Source organism: Callithrix jacchus, chromosome 13 (assembly GCF_049354715.1).
Source record: "Callithrix jacchus isolate 240 chromosome 13, calJac240_pri, whole genome shotgun sequence".
Classification (NCBI taxonomy): Eukaryota; Metazoa; Chordata; class Mammalia; order Primates; family Cebidae; genus Callithrix; species Callithrix jacchus.
Genome location: NC_133514.1, coordinates 53,671,312 through 53,679,725, shown reverse-complemented (window position 1 = coordinate 53,679,725; position 8,414 = coordinate 53,671,312). Strand labels below are relative to the sequence as shown.

General features: G+C 45.7%; 1 pseudogene; it reads left to right on the top strand.

Moving 5' to 3' along the window:
• Positions 1 to 4,040: 4,040 nt before the first annotated feature.
• On the top strand, positions 4,041 to 5,439 carry LOC100391511 (keratin 19 pseudogene; annotated as a pseudogene).
• Positions 5,440 to 8,414: the final 2,975 nt, after the last annotated feature.

Below are 8,414 nucleotides of genomic sequence, written 5' to 3'. Positions count from 1 at the left end.
TTGCAGTGAGCTGAGATCATGCCATTGCACTCCAACTGGGAAGCAAGAGCAAAACTCTGTCTCAAAAAAAAAAGGCCAGCCCAGTGGCTTACGATTGTAATCCCAACACTTTGGGAGACCAAGGCAGGCAGATCACGAGGTCAGGAGATCAAGACAATTCTGGCCGACATGGTGAAACCCTGTCTCTACTAAAAATACAAAAATCAGCTGGGTGTGGGGGCACACACCTGTAATACCAGTTACTTGGGAGGCTGAGGCAAGAGAATGACTTGAACCTGAGAGGCAGAGATTGCAGTGAGCTCAGATTGTGCCACTGCATTCGAGCCTGGTGACAGAGCGAGACTCCATCTCAAAATAAAAGACACATTTACAATCTATTCTGTCTGCAGCGTGCTACTGGAGGCTTCCTCTGCATAATGGGAAGTTGGTTTCTACAACACCTTAACTTAACCCAGACATTCCCCTCTATTGATTCTAGGTCTTTAGACAATAACTTCACTCTTTCAACCAATTGCCAGTCAGAAAATCTTCAACCTATGACTTGAAGCCCTTGCATTGAGTTGTCCTTTTATTCTAGACCATACATCTTCCATGTATTGATTAACGTCTCCCCAAAATATTTAAAACCAAGCTGTAGGCCAACCACCTTGGCCACATGTCTCAGGATCTCTTGAGGTTTGTGTCACAGGCCATTGGTCAGTTTTTTTTTTTTAGCCCTATGTGCCAGGTGTTATGCTAGACATCAAATAGGTGTGGCCTCTGCCCTTATAGAACTGAAGTCTACATTTAGAGGGACTATAGAATTTGTTATTCAAACTGGGCATTTTTAATGAGTGAAAGGAAGCTCTATTAAAAAGCACATCTGCTGGGCACAGTGGCTCACGCCTGTAATCCCAGCACTTTGGGAGGCTGAGTCAGGTGGATCATGAGGTCAGGAAATGGAGACCATCATGGCCAACATGGTGAAACCCCATCATTACTATAATACAAAAAAATTAGTTGGGTATGGTGGCACATGCCTTTAGTCCCAGCTACTCGGGAGGCTGAGGCAGGGGAATTGCTTGAACCTAGGAGGCAGAGGTTGCAGTGAGCAGAGATCGTGCCACTGCACTCCAGCCTGGCTACAGATCAAGACTCCATCTAAAAAAAAAAATCATGACAGGCTGATCCCATAGTGGAGTAAGAATCAGCAGCCTCAGCTAGGAAGGAGTCCCAAATTATGCATGTGCTTTAGGCATAACCGACTGCTCTAAAAATTAATGACTTGAGGAATATCCAAGATGGCCAGTTAGAAGCAGCTCAGGATTGCAGCTCCCATTGAAAGCGCAGAGGGTGAGTGGATGCCACATTTCCAGATGGATCTTTATTGCCCACAGACCAGGAGATTCCCAGGTGGAGGAGGCCCACGGGTTGCCAGCGCGCAGCTGTTTTGGCCGGCACGGCTGTTTTGCCAGTGCCCCAGAGAGGTGGTTCTTTGTACAAAATACACTGGTCTGGTTGCCCTTTTAAGCTGGTGATTGGAGCTCTGGGAAGGCAGAGTTGCCCATTCATCTGATTAAACAAGGGACTGAAATGGAGCCAGGCCAGGAGATTCGCAGGCAAAAAAGTGCCATGAATCTTCAGCCGGCACAGTGGGTCACCGCACGGGAAATCACACAGATCCCAGTGCCTTTTCAGCAGGTTACTGGAAAACCTGGAAGACAGTCAACTGTTCAACATAAAAAAAAGGCTCTGAGACAAGGAGCGAGGTGATCAGGATCAGTAGGTTTCACTCCCACAAAAAAACAAAAACAAAAATGAAAAAACAATAATTGGAAACGCTCTGGATTGAGAGTTTCACAGCAAGCACAGCTGAACCCAGGATGGTCGAGCTCTGTGGGGGAGGGGCGTATGCATTACCGGGGCACTCCACCCCTAAGGAGGTAGTCTGCCATTGCTGAGGCAGCCTGCCATGACCAAGGCAACCCACCATAACAGAGAGAGTCTGCCATTACAGAGGTGGGCCACCATTGCAGAGGCAGTTCTAACCACACCCATATAAACAGGACTGCAGGGAAATTCACATGACAGCAGGGCGGAGCCCACAGCAGCTCAGCAAAGCCTCTGCAGACAGACAGTGACTAGGCTGCCTCCTTGCTCGGCAGGGTAGCCCTGAAAAAAAAGGCAGCAGCACAATGGAAACTCATAAATAAAACCCTAATTCCCTGGGACAGAGACCCTGGGAAAAAAAAGGGGGTATATGAGTTCTGCTGCAGCAGATTTAAATGTACCTGCCCAGCAGCTCTGAATGAAAAACAGAGCTCACAGCTCAGCACTTGAGCTCCTGTAAAGGACAGACTGTCTCATCAAGCAGCTTGCTGACCCCTGTATATCCAAAGAGTCACCTTACAAAGGACTGATCAGACTGACATTTGGCGGGCATCATTCTGGGACAAAGACAGCAGAAGAAGAAACTGGTAGCCACCCTTACTGTTCTGCAGCTGCTGCAGGTGATCCCCAGGAAAGCAGGGCCTGGAGTGGACCTCAGCAGTCCTACAGCAGAGGGGCCAGACTGTTAGAAGGAAAACTAAGAAACAGAAATAACTTCATCATCAACAAACTGGACGTCCACTCAGAGACCCAATCTGAAAATCAGCGACTACAAAGACGACAGGTGGAAAAATCCACAAATATGGGAAGAAACTAGCGCAAAAAGGATGAAAACACCCGAAACCAGAACACCTCTCCTCCTACAAGGGATCACAACTCCTCACCAGCAAGGGAACAAGGCTAGATGGAGAATGAGTGTGATGAAATGACAGAATCAGGCTTCAGAGGGTGGGTAATGAGAAACTTCTGGGAGCTAAAAGAACATGTTCTAACCCAATACAAAGAAACTAAGAACCTTGAAAAAAGATTTGACAAAATCTTTTATCATCAAATCTAACAAGAATGGAAACTTAGAGAGGAATATCAGTGAATTGATGGAGCTGAAAAACACAACACGAGAACTTTGTGAAACATGCACAAGTTTCAACAGCCGAACTGACAAATCAGAAGAAAGGATATCAGAGGTCGAAGATCAACTCAATGAAATAAAATGAGAAGGCAAGATTAGAGGAAAAAAGCGTAAAAAGGAATGAACAAAGTCTCCAAGAAACACGGGACTATGTGAGAAGACCTAATGTACATTTGATAGGTGCACCTGAATGTGACAAAGAGAATGAATCCAAGCTGGAAAATACTCTTCAGGATATTATCCAGGAAAACTTTCTCAACCTAGCAAGGCAGGCCAATATTCAAGTCCAGGAAATACAGAGAACACCATGAAGATATTCCTCAAGAAGAGCAACCCCAAGGCACATAATCATCAGATTCACCATGGTTGAAATGAAGGAGAAAATGCTAAGGGCAGCCAGAGAGAAAGGACGGGTTGCCCACAAAGGGAAGCCCATCAGACTCACAGCAGATCTCTCAGCAGAAATCCTACAAGCCAGAAGAGAGTGGGGCCAATATTCAACATCCTTAAAGAAAAGAACTTTCAACCCAGAATTTCGTATCCAGCCAAACTAAGCTTCATAAGTGAATGAAAAATAAAATCCTTTGTGAACAAGCAAGTACTCAGAGATTTTGTCACCACCAGGCTGCTTTACAGGAGCTCCTGAAAGAGGCACTACACATAGAAAGGAACAACCAGTACCAGCCAATCCAAAAACATACCAAATGGTAAAGAGCATTAACAAAATGAAGAATCTGCATCAACTAATGGGCAAAACAGCCAGCTAGCATCAAAATGGCAGTATCAAATTCACACATAACAATATTAACCCTAAATGTAAAGGGACCAAATGCACCAATCAAAAGACACAGACTGGCAAATTGGATAAAAAGCCAAAACCCATCTATGTGCTGTATCCAGGAAACCCATCTCACATGCAAGGATACACAAAGGCTCAAAATAAAGGGTTGGAGGAAGATTTACAAACCAAATGGAGAGCAAAAAAAACCAGGAGTTGCAATTCTCACCTCTAATAAAATAGACTTTAAAGCAACAAAGATCGGCCTCCGGTGATCACAGCCTCTGGGACCAGGGTCGCTCGGTCTGTGCTCCGCCTCGCCATGACTTCCTACAGCTATCGCCAGTCGTCCACGTCGTCCTTCGGGGGCCTGGGCGGCGGCTCCGTGCGTTTTGGGCCGGGTGTTGCCTTTCGCGCACCTAGCATACACCGGGGCTCCGGCGGCCGCGGCGTGTCCGTGTCCTCCACTCGCTTAGTGTCCTCGTCCTCCTCGGGAGGCTACGGCGGCGGCTATGGCGGCATCCTGGCTACTTCCGACGGGCTGCTGGCGGGCAACGAGAAGCTCACCATGCAGAACCTCAACGACCGCCTGGCCTCCTACCTGGACAAGGTGCGCGCCCTGGAGGCGGCCAACGAGCTGGAGGTGAAGATCCGCGACTGGTACCAGAAGCAGGGGCCCGGGCCCTCCCGCGACTACAGCCACTACTACAAGACCATCCAGGACCTGCGGGACCAGATTCTTGGTGCCACCATTGAGAACTCCAGGATTGTCCTGCAGATTGACAATGCCCGTCTGGCTGCAGATGACTTCCGAACCAAGTTTGAGACGGAGCAGGCTTTGCGCATGAGCGTGGAGGCCGACATCAACGGCCTGCGCAGAGTGCTGGATGAGCTGACCCTGGCCAGGACTGACCTGGAAATGCAGATTGAAGGGCTGAAGGAAGAGCTGGCCTACCTGAAGAAGAACCATGAGGAGGAACTCAGTGTGCTGAGGGGCCAAGTGGGAGGCCAGATCAGTGTGGAGGTGGATTCAGCTCCAGGCACCGATCTCGCCAAGATCCTGAGTGACATGCGAAGCCAATATGAGGTCATGGCCGAGCAGAACCGGAAGGATGCTGAAGCCTGGTTCACCAGCCGGACTGAAGAACTGAACCGGGAGGTCGCTGTCCACAGAGAGCAGCTCCAGATGAGCAACACCGAGGTCAGTGACCTGCGGCGCACCATCCAGGGTCTTGAGATTGAGCTGCAGTCACAGCTGAGCATGAAAGCCGGCTTGGAAGGCACACTGGCAGAAACGGAGGCGCGCTTTGGAGCCCAGCTGGCGGAGATCCAGGCGCGGATCAGTGGTATTGAAGCCCAGCTGGGCGATGTGCGGGCTGATAGTGAGCGGCAGAATCAGGAGTACCATCGGCTCTTGGACGTCAAGTCGCGGCTGGAGCAGGAGATCGCCACCTACCGCAGCCTGCTGGAGGGCCAGGAAGATCGCTACAACAACCTGTCTGCCTCCAAGGTCCTCTGAGAAGGCAGAGGGCCCGGGGCTTCTGTTGTCCTTTGGAGGGTGTCTCCTGGGTGAGGAGATGGGAAGGAAGGGACCCTTATCCCCGGCACGTCCCTTGACCTGCCAATAAAATTTTATGGTTCAAGGGAAAAAAATAAATAAATAAATAAAGCAACAAAGATCAAAAGAAATAAAGAGGGACATTACATAATGGTAAAAGTATCGATGCAACAAGAAGAGCTAATGATCCTAAACATACATGCACCCAATACAGGAGCACCCAGATACATAAGACAAGTTCTTAATGGCTTACAAAGAGACTTAGACTCCCACACAATAATAGTGAGAGACTTTAACACCCCATTGTCAATATTAGACAGATCAACCAGACAGAAAATTAACAAGGATATCCAGTACTTGAACTCAGACCTGGAACAAGCAAACCTAATAGACATTTACAGAACTCTCCACCCAAATCCACAGGATATACATTCTTCTCAGCACCACATCACACCTACTCTAAAATTGACCACATAATTGGAAGTAAATCACTGCTCAGCAAATGCAAAATAACAGTCTCTCAGACCACAGTGCAATCAAGTTAGAATTCAGAATTCAGAAATTAACTCAGAACTGTACAGCTTCATGGAAAATGAACAACTAGCTCTTGAATGTTGACTGCATAAACAATGAAATGAAGGCAGAAATAAAGATGTTCTTCGAAACCAACGAGAACAAAGACATAACATACCAAAATCTCTGGGACACATTTAAAGCAGTCTCTAGAGGAAAATATATAGCAATAAGTGCCCACATGAGAAGCAAGAAGAGATCCACAATTGACATCCTATCATCAAAATTTAAAGAGCTAGAGAAGGAAGATCAAAAATTTCAAAACCTAGCAGAAGACAAGAAATAACTAAGATCAGAACAGAACTGAAGCAGATAGAGACACAAAAAACCCTTCAAAAAATCAATAAATCCAGGAGCTGGTATTTCAAAAAGATCAACAAAATAGACCACTAGCCAGATTAATTAAAAAAAAAGAGAGAGGCCAGGTGCGGTGGCTCACGCCTATAATTCCAGCACTTTGGGAGGCCGAGGCAGGTGGATCACGAAGTCAAGAGATCAAGACCATCCTGGTCAACAAGGTGAAACCCCGTCTCTACTAAAAATATAAAAATTAGCTGGGCATGGTGGTGTGCGCCTGTAGTCCCAGCTACTCGGGAGGCTGAGGCAGGAGAATTGCCTGAACCCAGGAGGCGGAGGTTGCGGTGAGCTGAGATCGCGCCATTGCACTCCAGTCTGGGTAACAACAGTGGAACTCCATCTCAAAAAAAAAAAGAGAGAGAGAGAATAACCAAATAGATGCAATAAACAACGATTAAGGGGATATCACCACAGATTCCACAGAAATTCAAACCATCATCAGAGATTATTACAAACAAACAGCTCTATGCACATAAACTAGTAAACCTGGAAGAAATGGATAAATTCCTGGACACTTGCATCCTCCCAAGCCTAAACTAGGAAGAAGTCAAAACCCTGAATACACCAATAACAAGATCTGAAGTTGAGGCAGTGATTAAGAACCTACCACTCAAAAAAGCCGAGGTCCAGATGGGTTCACAGCCAAATTCTACCAGACACACAAAGAGGAGCTGGTACCATTCCTTCTGAAACTATTCCAAATAATCCAAAAAGAGGGAATCCTTCCAAAATCATTTTATGAGACCAACATCATCCTGATACCAAAACCCAGCAGAGACTCAACAAGAAAAGAAAACTTCAGGCCAATATCCACGATCAACATAGATGCAAAAATCTTTACTATAATGCTGGCAAGCCGATTTCAGCAGCACACCAAAAAGCTTATCTGCCATTATCAAGTAGGATTCATCCCGGCGATGCAAGGCTGGTTCAATATACAGTCTATAAACACAATTCACCACATAAACAGAACCAAACACAAAAACAACAGGATTTTCTTAATTGATGCAGAGAAGGCCTTCAACAAAATTCAACAGCCCTTTATGCTAAAAACCCTCAATAAACTCGGTATTGATGGAATATATCACAAAATAATAAAAGCTATTTACGACAAACCAACAGCCAATATCATACTGAATGGGCAAAAACTGGAAGCATTCCCTTTGAAATCTGGCACTACACAAGGATGCCCTCTCTCACCACTCCTATTCAATATAGTACCGGAAGTTCTAGCCAGAGCAATCAGGCAAGAAAAAGAAATAAAGGTATTCAAATAGGAAAGGAGGAAGCCAAATTGTCTCTATTTGCAGACGACATGATTGTATAGCTAGAAGACCCCATCATCTCAGCCCAAAATCTCCTGAAGCTGATAAGCAACTTCAGCGAAGTCTCAGGATACAAAATCAATGTGCAAAAATCACAAGCATTCCTATACACGAATAACAGACCAAAAGAGAGCCAAATCAAGAATGAACTGCCATTCACAATTGCTATAAAGAGAATAAAATACCTAGGAATACAACTAACAAGGAATGTAAAGGACCTCTTCAAGGAGAACTACAAACCACTGCTCAACGAAATAAAAGAGGACACAAACAGATGGAGAAACATTCCATGTTCATGGTTAGGAAGAATCAATATCGTGAAAATGGCCATACTGCCCAAAGTAACTTACAGATTCAACGCTATCCCCATCAAGCTACCAATGACCTTCTTCACAGAACTGGAAAAAACCACCTTAAAGTTCATATGGAACCAACAGAGAGCCCACATAGCCAAGTCAATTCTAAGCAAAAAGAACACAGTGGGAGGCATCACACTACCGGACTTCAAACTATACTACAAGGCTACGGTAATCAAAACAGCATGGTGCTGGTACCAAAACAGAGATATAGACCAATGGAACAGAACAGAGGCCTTGGAGGCAACACAACATATCTACAACCATCCAATATTTGACAAACCTGACAAAAACAAGCAATGGGGAAAGTATTCCCTGTTTAATAAATGGTGTTGGGAAAACTGGCTAGCTATGTGCAGAAAGCAGAAACTGGACCCCTTCTTGACACCTTACACTAAAATTAACTCCAGATGGATTAAAGACTTAAACATAAGACCTAACGCCATAAAAACCCTAGAAGAAAATCTAG